This window comes from Triticum urartu, chromosome 2A (assembly GCF_056163025.1).
Source record: "Triticum urartu cultivar PI428250 chromosome 2A, HENAU_Tu73, whole genome shotgun sequence".
NCBI lineage: Eukaryota > Viridiplantae > Streptophyta > Magnoliopsida > Poales > Poaceae > Triticum > Triticum urartu.
The window spans coordinates 9,377,565-9,389,140 of record NC_141874.1 but is presented as its reverse complement, the minus strand read 5'-3'; the positions used below and the strand labels follow the sequence as shown (position 1 = coordinate 9,389,140).

At 50.0% G+C, this 11,576-nt stretch overlaps 1 pseudogene; it reads left to right on the top strand.

Annotated features, from left to right (window-relative positions):
* The first annotated feature begins 3,087 nt into the window (after positions 1-3,087).
* LOC125534707 (uncharacterized) lies at positions 3,088-10,757 on the top strand (annotated as a pseudogene).
* The last annotated feature ends 819 nt before the right edge of the window (positions 10,758-11,576 follow it).

The window sequence follows — 11,576 nt, the reverse complement described above, 5'->3', positions numbered from 1 at the left end:
CAGGGATGCAGATCCTTTCTTTGTCAAAACTTGGTTTGTGTAGCCTGTGCTTGGGCCACCGGCATGGCGTTTCCTTGTTTGTTAGTCGTGTGCACATTGTTGGGCCCGCGTGAAGGGAAATATCTATCTTTTTGTCCCTTTTTCTTCTCCAAGATCCCTTCGGTCATTAATCCATATCCGCATCAACCCTGGGTATAGCAAACATAATGCATGACTAGAGGACACCACATCTGGTATTAGAGCCTAGACGCTCAACTCAGTATTATTTTCCTCGATGTCATTTCACCTCAATGTGGAAATGTCCGATCTTATTCAAATATAGGAGGTCTTCATGAAGATCTGTCTTGTTTCCGGAATATAGGTACAGAAATTCAATAGCGGTAGGATCAGGACACAAGTGATCTCTCGAGAAGGCAAGGAAGGAAGAACATACCGCGGAAAATGTCAACGGAGGCTGAGCACCAGGGAGCTCGTTTTCAATTTTCATTTTTCCAAAGTGCAAATATTTTGGATTTATTCGTGAACACACATACACATGTATACTATGTATGCGCAAAATTTCATAGCATTATACTTTCACATGTGGCATACAGAAAAAAGACAAATACACATTTTTAAATGGGCATTTTATTTTTGTTGTTGGGCTGGACTTTTTTTTGTACAGCCTACTAATCACAACATTTTTAAATGAAATTTAAAACGTTCTTGCGGAATACATATATGTTTCCATGGATTTTTTCAGATCTTTTGAACTTCTAAATATGCTTTCTGATATTTTCAAAATACCAAGCTCCGTGGAGCTCGGCCTCCAAAAATCCGCACACAAACATACCGCCGTTTGTTCAAGCCACTTATTGGTACAAATTCTCAGCAAAATCACCTACTTGGCAAAAATGATAGTGCTATAGGAGTGCGACAGCCGCAGATGACAAGGTTGAATCAAATTTTGAGAGCCAACCAACAAGAGATGGGCATGCAAACGTACCAAATGCTTGGAGCACAACAAACTGATGTCTCCAAGATGCAGCCTGGTCAGCTTACAAGATGGAATAATCAGCAGGGTGCTAGGCAAACAAGTCTATTATATACGCCATTCAAGGCATGTGAACTGAGCCAATGACACCACCTGTACAACAGATTCCCGGTGCTCCACAGAGCACTTTGCTTTGTCAGAACTCTCAGATTCCAGGTACTTCAGCTGCTTTATTTAACAAAAAATGTGAATGCCATAAAACTTCAATCATTATCTGAAGCAAAAGCTAATCAATACAAACGCAAAGCAAATTTCAAGAAATCAATCATAAGGATACTGAATTTAATGTTGTTGCAGAAGAGTGATGTGCACGAGGGTTTGAAGGTGGATCTCCCCAAGTATGAAAAATACATACATCATTTCCTGCCTCTTCTTGAGAGGAATAAAACTTGCCAAGCCAAGATGAGTACAGGATATCAGTTGCAGAATTGTGAAAAGCAGACTAAAGTCGTCAATTTTACTGGCAATGCATCCCCAACCAGTGGTGGTAATAAAAGGTTGGTAAAAGCGATATTAAGATCAACTCTTCCTTTTGCTGCAATTCTATGTATTTTTTTAGATATATTGAATAGCTACATCTGTCAACAAAACATGTCATCCTTAATAGCTCAAATAATACTTCCTTTTTGTTGATAACATTGTAAAGTAACCAGCTTCATTAGCAATTATGCTTACCCTTACACAATTTACTTACTGTGTTTAGCCTTTTTCACTTGCAGTAGACAGCAAAAGAAACCAGCAGATGCAAGCATTTTGCAGTCAGGGCAAACAACTATGGCTAAAGCAGGATACCTTGAAGCGGGTGATAGTCTATAGCCCAGGAGAGTACCACTTAGAGACCAATTATAGAAAGAAGACAGTAGAACACCACCACCTCATGAGCAGAACAATGTCAACCCACTTGCTAGGAATGCCAAGTCCTTCCTTCTCTTCACCTAGATCATTGCAGTCTTGGTCCTCCAGTATGCTCGAGTCCTTGGGCCAATCACCAGTTGCATATCCAGTGGTAGCATCACCCCGTGCTCCAGTGCCCATGATCTCAATGGACGTTGACAGCATAACTGCCTTCTTGATGAATGGCAACACAGTAGCACCACCACTTTGAGTGTGGGGCCTCGGAATCTGGATCAAGCGGTGAGGTAATAAACTTTAAGAGGCAGAAAGCATAGGTATAGCTCCTTCTATTTTGTGCATTGAAGCCACTTCTTGGCTCCTGCTATACCAACAACAGAATAAAATGAAATGGAACTCGGATGTTAACCGTGCTCAGGCTGGAGTAGTGAGAGAATGGGTGACCGGCCGGGAAGTTAGATGGTTTAGAATGAGTGCTCCACACTTGAGCAGTGATGAGGGGTTATTAGAGATTAAATCGTCAAATAAATCAAAAATTTGAAAAACACAAGGCTCTAGAAGTTCGATCGGGCCAGCCAAATTCAAACTGGGCCTAAATATTAGGCCGACAATGGCATTTTCCGGGCCCATCCAAGAGGGCCGAAATTCGGCCACAATTCAAAACACTTACAACAACTCCAACCAGACGGCTCATTTAGTCTGCTCATGTCTGCTTGGGTAGCCACTAACAAAAACGCCGGCACAACGCACCGACCCAAACCCAAAATGTATCCGCTTCGGGTCCGTGCTGACGCATTTCAGGCCCAAATTTGGGCCGGCGTGGAAACGAAGCGGACGCACCGCTCGTTCCCTCGGTGTCCGCCGCAGCCTCACATGTCGGCCGGCCAACCAACGCAGCGGTCGTATTTAACGCCAACACCTACCTCGGATCTGCGTAGCAGTGTGTGGAATAGCCGTGTGGCCGTCCTTTTTAATGGAAGCGTGCGGCAGGGCCGGCATCATCCACTTCCATCTCCCCGTCCACATCTAGCCACAATTGCTCGCTCGCCAGCGACCAGAAAACCCTAGCCAGCCAGCCGGAAACCCTAGTTAGCCAGCCACCAGCTATCGGCTTCTTCAGCGGGAAGGGGAAGGGGAGGTTCAACTCCGGCGTGAGCTCTTCCCGCACGCTTCCTCCTCCGCCGGCTAGACGCGGCTCACCAATGCGGGAGCGGGAGCGGCTGTACATACGAGTCTACCAGGGGCGATGGCACTGGCAGTACCGCCGGCCCCTGAAGTATCCAGATGTCAACCTGCCACGCGGCTGGCATCTGGACCCGCACCGAATCTCGGTTCTAGCGGTGCCGCGCACGGCGTGGGCGCACGCCGAGGAGGTTCACCGGCGTCGCGAGCTCCTTACATCGGAGTAGCGCATGATGCGTGCCTACGTGCCAGACTCCCCCAACTAGGAGCGCTAGTTTGCACCAGAGCACGAGGAGGAGCGCCACCGGGGCGTCCACATCGACCACGACATTCGCCTGCCGCCCCTAGAGATTTTGCCAGAGGAGGAGGAGGCGGAGGTGGCGTACCAACCTGCCCTCCAGGAGGCCCTGGAGCACGCGCTGGAGGCAAAGCCGGCTCGAGGAGGATGCCCATTGGGATGGGCTTGACCAGTCAGTCGCCTTGTCGGCGGCAGGGGACTCCGTCCATGCTTCGCTGTTTGTCCCGCCACCGCCACACTTCGCCAAGCCCAAGGCGAAACCGGAGGAGGAGCCGGAGCCCGAGCCCATGCCCACATGGAAGCGGTCGCAGCTGCCGCCCACTTGGCCCGAGGAGTCCTACTCATGGACCGGCCAGTTCCGCGACTGGGTGAGCGCCTCCCACCCACAACTCCGCGACACAGGAGGAGGAGGCGGCCCACCTTGAGCGCTGGAAGACGCATTGGCTTGCCGAGGAGGAGGCCGACAGAGAGCAACAGATGCGCTGGGAGCAGGAGTTGCGCCTTGAGGAGGAGGAGCGCGCCCGCCACGCCGCAATGTCGCCATAGCTGCAAACACCGAAGGAGGCTGCCCTGGCGGCATATCAAGCGGCGTTCGGGTGGGCTGGGCTGCCTCCCCTCTTCATCAATCTCACCGCTGGCGACGACGATGGCAAGGGCAAGGGCAACGCGGACGCCTAGGGCAACTTGCACCAAAACTCTTTTTAGTGTTTAATTAATGTTTAAGTGGACTTTGACCAGCGGTTGACCGGATGTTATGTTTTATTAAGTTTTCATTCTGGCCACATGTTTATCATTTATATTTTTTCTTTGGACCCCGGCAATTTTGGTCTACCTCCAGGTGGGCGCACCAGCCAACCCAGATCGCGCATGTTTGGACAACGGCCAATAATTTGGCTCACCCTGCCCGCATTAGCACTGTTAGTTCAATTTCACGCAAACATATGGGCGAACCACTTCTGTGTTGTCTAACTTGGTGTAGCACGTAAGTTAGACAGAGCCCTTCTGTAGCATTTCAGGGATGCAGGTCCTTCTAAGTTTGTGTAGCCTGTGCTTGGGCCACCGGCATGGCCTTTCCTTGTTCGTTAGTCGTGTGCAGTGTGCACGTTGTTGGACCCGTGTGAAGGGAAATATCTATCTTTTTGTCCCTTTTTCTTCTCCAAGCTCCACGTCTGGTATCAACCCTTGGCTATAGCAAACATAATGCATGACTAGAGGACACCACGTCTGGTATTAGAACTTAGACGGTCAACTCAGTATTATTTTCCTCAATGTCATTTCATCTCAATGTGGAAATGTCCGATCTTATTCAAAAATAGGAGGTCTTCACGGAGATATGTCTTGTTTCCGGATATAGGCACAGAAATTCAATAGCGGTAGGATCAGTACACAAGTAATCTCTCGAGAAGGCAAGGAACGAAGAACATACTGCGGAAAATGCCAACGGACGCTGAGCTCCAGGGAGCTCTTTTTCAAATTTCATTTTTCCAGAGTGCAAATATTTTTTAATTCATTTGTGAACACACATACACATGTATACTACGTATGTGTAAAATCTCACAGCATTATACTTTAACATGTGGCATACAGAAAAAAAGACAAATTCACATTTTCAAACGGGCCTTTTGTTTTTGTTGTTGGGCTGAAATTTGTTTTTGTACAGCCTACAAATCACAAAATTTATAAATGAAATTTAACATGTTCTTGCGGAATACATATATGTTTCCATGGATTTTTTTTCAGATTTTTTGAAACTTCTAAATATGCTTTTTGATATTTTCAAAATACCAAGCTCCGTGGAGCTCAGCTTCAAAAATCCGCACACGAACATACCGTCGTTGGTTAAAGTCACTTACTCGTCCAAATTCTCAGCAAAATCACCTACTTGGTGAAAATGATAGTGTTATAGGAGTGCGACAGCCGCAGATGACAAGGTTGAATCAAATTTTGAGAGCCAACCAACAAGAGATGGGCATGCAAAGGTACCAAATGGTTGGAGCACAACAAGCTGATGTCTCCAAGATGCAGCCTGGTCAGTTTACAAGATGGAATAATCAGCAGGGTGCTAGGCAAATAGGTCTATTATGTCCGCCACTCAAGGCATGTGAACCTGAGCCCATGACTCCACCTGGACAACAGATTCCCGGTGCTCAGCAAAGCACTTCGCTTTGTCAGAACTCTCAGATTCCAGGTACTTAAGCTGCTTTATTTAACAAAAAATGTGAATTCCATATAACTTCAATCATTGTTTTCCTTTGATTATTTTTTTGTTTTTCTCAAGTTACAGTGTCTGATATTTCAGCTACGATGGGGTGTGCCAGAGAATATCATCTCAAGGAGGAAATATTTTGTAAGGTGAGAGAATCCTTCATTTTCTACTCCCTCTGCATCAAAATATAAGATGTTTTTGTAGGCTAGTTTAGCCTACAAAAAAGTCCTGTATTTTTTTTGTACGAGGGAGTATGTGTGTATTATCTGTTCTTATATCTATAGGTATACTCCTAATATGTGGTAGTTATGCACAGTTGCTTTAGTAAACCCAATTTAGTAATTAAGGTTCTTGTATATGTACTGGGATATTATGTTTACTTGAACGTGTATTTCAATGCAGAAGCCTTACTAGCTGAATGACCAAATCAAGTAGATGAGTTGTTGATGGTTGTTTTGTTAAATTTGTACTCCTCGGCCTAATTGTATTGCTGCAATATTTCATTGCAGATGAAATCTTGGAAAGATGCATACTTTTCTCAGTTTTTGGAACTGGATCGTAGAGTCGTTCTTCCAACACTAACAGAGGTCACTTGTCCTTTTCCTAGAGATAAATCTTCATTCATTGATGATTTTGCGCATCTTTGTCACTTAAACCCTTGGTTCCATCTCCATACAGGAACAATTCTCATCACTATCTGAAGCAAAAGCTAATCAATACAAACGCAAAGCAGATTTCAAGAAATCAATCAGAAGGATACTGAATTTAATGTCGTTGCAGAAGAGTGTGCACGAGGGTTTGAAGGTGGACCTCCCCAAGTATGAAAAATACATACATCATTTCCTGGCTCTTCTTGAGAGGAATAAAACTTGCCAAGCAAAGATGAATACATGATATCAGTTGCAGAATTGTGAAGAGCAGACTAAAGTCATCAATTTTACTGGCAATGCATCCCAACCAGTGGTGGTAATAAAAGGTAGGTAGAAGTGATATTAAGATCAACTATTCCTTTTGCTGCAATTCTATGTATTTGTTTTGAGATATCATAATAGAACGCTAAGATATGTTGAATAGCTAAAACTGTCAACAAAACATGTCATCCTTAATAGCCCAAACAGTACTTTCTTTTTGTTTATAACATTGTAAAGTGACCAATGTCATTACCAGTTCTGCTTACCCTTATCCAATTTAGTTACTGTGCTTAGCCTTTTTCACTTGCAGTAGACAGAAAAAGCAACCTGCAGATGCAAGCATTTTGCAGTCAGGGCAAAGAACTATGGCTAGAATATCACCACCTCGTCAGCAGAGCAATGTCAACCACTTGCTAGGAATGCCAAGTCCTTCCTTCTCTTCACCAGGATCATTGCAGTCTTGGTCTTCCAGTATGCTCGAGTCCTTGAGCCCCTCACCAGTTGCAAATCCAGTGGTAGCACCAGCATCACCCTGTGCTCCAGTGTCCATGATCTCAATGGACGTTGACAACATAACTGCCATCTTGATGAATGGCAACACAGCACCACCACCATCGCAACAAAAGCAAATGGTTCTAACCAAGTCACTCCTACCGAACCAATAACACCACCCTCATCACTTCAGGAAGACATAGCAGTTGGTCATGGAGAGGTTCGGGCGCAAGGTGAAGATAGAACACCGGTGACTAAGAGCATCTCCAGCCGCGTCCCCAACATGCCACTTTTTTGTCGCCAGCGCCAAAAATTCGGCCCTGCCGCGACCCAGAAGCCCTTTTTCGCCGGCTCGGGCTGATTTTGGCGCCGGCGGACCCAGGCCAAACACGGCGCGCTTGGGGCGCCCGGGATCGCCGGGGCAATCGATTTTGGCGTGAAAGAACGGCGGGCCTGCTGAGTCAGCGACCCCCTGTGCCTCATCGTCCTCATCGCCTCGGTTTCTCGCGGGGAATCAATGCCAAGGCTGACGCTGGTCAGCCTTCCACTGATTCATCACGGGCGGCGTAGTGCGGCGACGCGCCCCTCCCGCCACACGTACACACGTTGCTGCCCCCCCCCCCTCCCGGCCGCTATAAAATCCGGCCCCTCGCTCGCCGGTGGAAGCACCTACCCGTAGCCCCCCCTCTCGCCGCCGACGCCCTCTCTTTCCCTCTCTCCCCGTCTAGCCACCCGTGCAAGCACAGCTGCGATGGGTAAAATGGTTCCCCGACGACGCGGCTGCGGCCAACGGCTTCGGCCGCCGCTCGCTACATGAGTGGGAAGCCCACCTCCTCCACGAGGCGAACTACCTGGCGCCCCCTGACATGCGCACGCCTGGGCGGTGGAGGCTCAGCGCCGGGGGCATCCCAATCCCCACTCTGCCCGACGTCGAACACCTCGACTACTTCCACGCCGAGATCGAGCGCGTGCGGACCTCCCTGTTGGAGGAGGAGTGGGCCCTCCCGGAGTACGAGCCGGAACCACAAGGCGTGGGCGGCGTACTTCGAACACCGGCAGGTGGACTGGCTCGCCTCCATCAACAACGCGCCGGTGGTAAGGGGGCGCAACAACAGCGACGGTCGCCGCCTGTGGTGGGGCACCCCCGGCCGCACGCTCCACGCCGTCCTCGAGTACCTCGAGGGTGGCAACGATCTGCCACTCGAGTACCCGGCGGCCCCGGCCCCCCGCCGGAGTGGCAGCCCGTGGCTGCCAAGGCGGATGCTGGGCGGGTCCTCCTCCTCCTCCCGATCCCCCTCCCACTCCTCCGGATCACCGTCGCTCGTCAGCGTCAAGGTCGGCGCACCCGCAGCCACGAAATCATCAACAAGGGAGGCCGCGCCTCCTCGGCTCCTACGTCCCGCCTCATCAAGCCAAAGACGGAGCCAGGGCTCGCCGCCGTGAAGAGCGAGCCCGCTAAAGCCGCACTCGATGACAAGGCCGCCCTGAAGTGGCCGTGGGAGGACTGGGCGCGGCTGGAGATGGAGCTCCAGCGCCACACCCTAGAGGAGATCGCAGCACGGCGCCGTGGCCGCGACGAGGGAGGCGTCATCGTTCTTGAGGAAAGCGACGACAAGGCGCCGCTGCCGACCAAACCAGTCCGTCAGGACGACCCCGAGCAGGGGTCCAACAGGGACGGCCGCATGAAGAAGGAGAATGAGGACAGCGACGACGGCGACTACGCCGCTTTTAGCAAGTTCTTCGACCTGTAGGCGGCACAGCAGCAGGCCGTTGTTTTCTTTTTTTCAGTAGATTTTATGTTTTCTATATGTACAAAAACCATGGAACGCATAATACGGCCGAATCTATTCCGTGTTTGCCGAATTTTGGCCGATTCTGTCTGATATTTTTTTTACAAAATGGGCGTCTGGGAGCGGTGGCTGGCACCCCAATCGCCTCCATGTCGAAAATATCGCTGGCTCGCCACCAAGCGGCGTTTTTTTCTAGCCGGGGGGGGGGGGGGGGGGGGGGGCGAACAGCTGGAGATGATGTAAGAAGCCCATCGACCGCCTGATGGATGCGGTGAGTGTACCACATGGCTGAGCTCAGTCGCAGTTCATGAATTGTTGCAATCACTTATACTGACAGTTCTGTGCTTGTTATGTATGTAACCTCAGATAAGATCTTCATCACCTGCAGTGCTACACATCTCTCCTAATTCAATTTGGTCTTCCCTCAGCATGAGCGACATTGTACCACATGGGAAAATTGGCACAATGTTGAATTGCAAATCCTCCCTGCAGCAGCAGGGTGGATCTAATACTGTGAACAAAATGAAACAAGTTTTCAATCATACAGCATCACGATCTGAATCACTACCACTGGGAAGCATGGATGGGGGTTACATGTCACTTGAGTTTGGGGCCTCGGACTCTGGACCAAGCAGTGAGGTAATAAACTTTATAAGGCAGAAAGCACAGGTATAGCTCCTGCTATTTTGTGTGTTGAAGCCACTTCTTGGCTCCTGCTATATCAACAACAGAATAAAATGAAATGGAAACTTGAATAATTTTCCATTTTGTGGTCCTCCAGTTCTAAGTTGTCCAATAGTGAGCCGCTCATAATAACAAAACCCTTTTCCTATGTATTTTCGAATACATGGAGTAATGACGAAGTCTCTACTATGTAATGAAAAGAAAATACTTTCGGAAGTCTATCTTTTGACATATCGTGCGATAGAGTCAAAGCTTGTACTACCTCTTGTACTAGTGCAGATTGCGCCATCACACACAGTTAAAACCCCCTGTCGCAAACACATTTTTGAACCATCCCCATCCCATCCTCATCCCAACAATGTTGTTTTGCATCAAGGGAGGGCGTGTGAAGCCACTTGCTAACCCCTGTTATCATGTGTGTTGAAGCCACTTCTTCCCTTCTGCTATAGAAAGAACACAATAAAATGAAATGGAAATTATGATCCTCCAGTGCCCAGGTTGTCAAAGAGTGTGCAGCTTGTGGACCTTCCAAATACCAAGGCTGTTAGAGATAAAGTTAATATGTCCATACAAGTCAGTAGCAATTTGTGTCAGACTTGTACACATGGTCTTAGCTTAGTCCTAGTAGAGTTAGTAGTAGGTAGCATGTCCCGTGGGGAAATTCCCGTGTGCTAGCTCGGCAGGCTTACCATTACTATTAGTGCCCATGTTAGGTTATGAATTAGTAACTGAGTAGGATAATTTATCAACAGGGAATGCAGTAAACATGAAATGGAAATTATTGATAGCGAATTTGATACTAATTACTGGTACTAAGATACTGACCACAAGTGAAATGTGGTAATAGTTCAAATAAGAAGCTGACTACATGTGACATGTGGTAATAATATATGGTAATGGTGCTACTAAGATAGTTTGAAAAACTAATTAAACTTACCGGACAGAGTAAACTTGGTTGTTTTATAAAATAGCCCATTGTAATGAAATGCACTGTACAATTCGAAAGATGACTACATACAGCTTCCACCCCACGAGCGTCGGGCGGGGGGCGAAACCCTACCCCAACCCGGCCACCGCCAGCCTCCTCCCCCTGCCACCGCCGGGCAAAGCCTGGCCGGCGCCGGGCAGTCGCCTTGGGTGTATGCGCAGCGGCGAGACGATGGTGGCGGCGGGTAGTGATGCGTGGAGGGCTGCTGGGGTCGGCGGAGTGTGCCTGCACAAGGTGGGCGGCGTCGGGGCTGTGGTAGTCCGATCCAGATTTGGCAGGCTGCTCCTCCGGCCGGCTGTTCTCGCGGGCGGCCCGGGCTGAGACGGCATGGTCCGGTTGTTTCCGGCAGTCCTTGGGTGCTGGAGGTGGCCGGAGCAGGGGCGTCTATGGCTGGGCTGGCCTCTTCCAGTGGTGCAGGTCGGTACGGCGGTGCGGGGCTCCGCCTAGGGGTCCCGCGCGTGGATGTGGGCTGCCATGGAGTGGTGGTGGCTCATGGCGGTGGTTTGGGTCGTTCACGGCGGCGGCTGGACTTCTCCGGTGTCGGCCCGTCGGTGTGCGGCCTGTGTTGACCTCCGATGTTTCTTCTCGCTCATCCGCCCGCTATCTTCGTCAATGGTTAGCCCTCCCCCAGCTGCGGTCCGTCACTCGTCTCGCACCCGGCAACAGGACCGAGCTCGTCTCGCGTCCGACAACAGGACTGACCTTGTCTCGTGACCAGCAGCAGGACCGAGATCGTCTCGCGCCCGGCAGCAGGACCATGCTCGTCTCGCGCCCGCCAGCAGGACCGAGCCCGTCTCGCGCCTGGTGCCGCAGGACGGGACGATGGAGGTCAGTTTTAGCTGGCCTATTGGTTCTCGGCACTGGGGGCAGCCCAGGGGTGTGAAAGGCGGGTCCTTTCCGCTCGGGTCTTTGGTTGGGGTAGCATCGGATCTCACGTGAGGGGGTGACAAGGTCTTGGATGCCGGGGCGGGCGCCCTGGTGGTGGGTCCGTGGGACTCATGGGCAGGGCCGTGGCTTGGTGCTGCCCGGTTGCCACGGCTGTGTCGGCGGCGTGGGGCCGGGGTGTGGCGTTCGGTGGCGGTGAATGGTAGCCGGGGTGAAAACCTGCTCTATCTTCGGACGGACCGGCGGCAGCGAAGC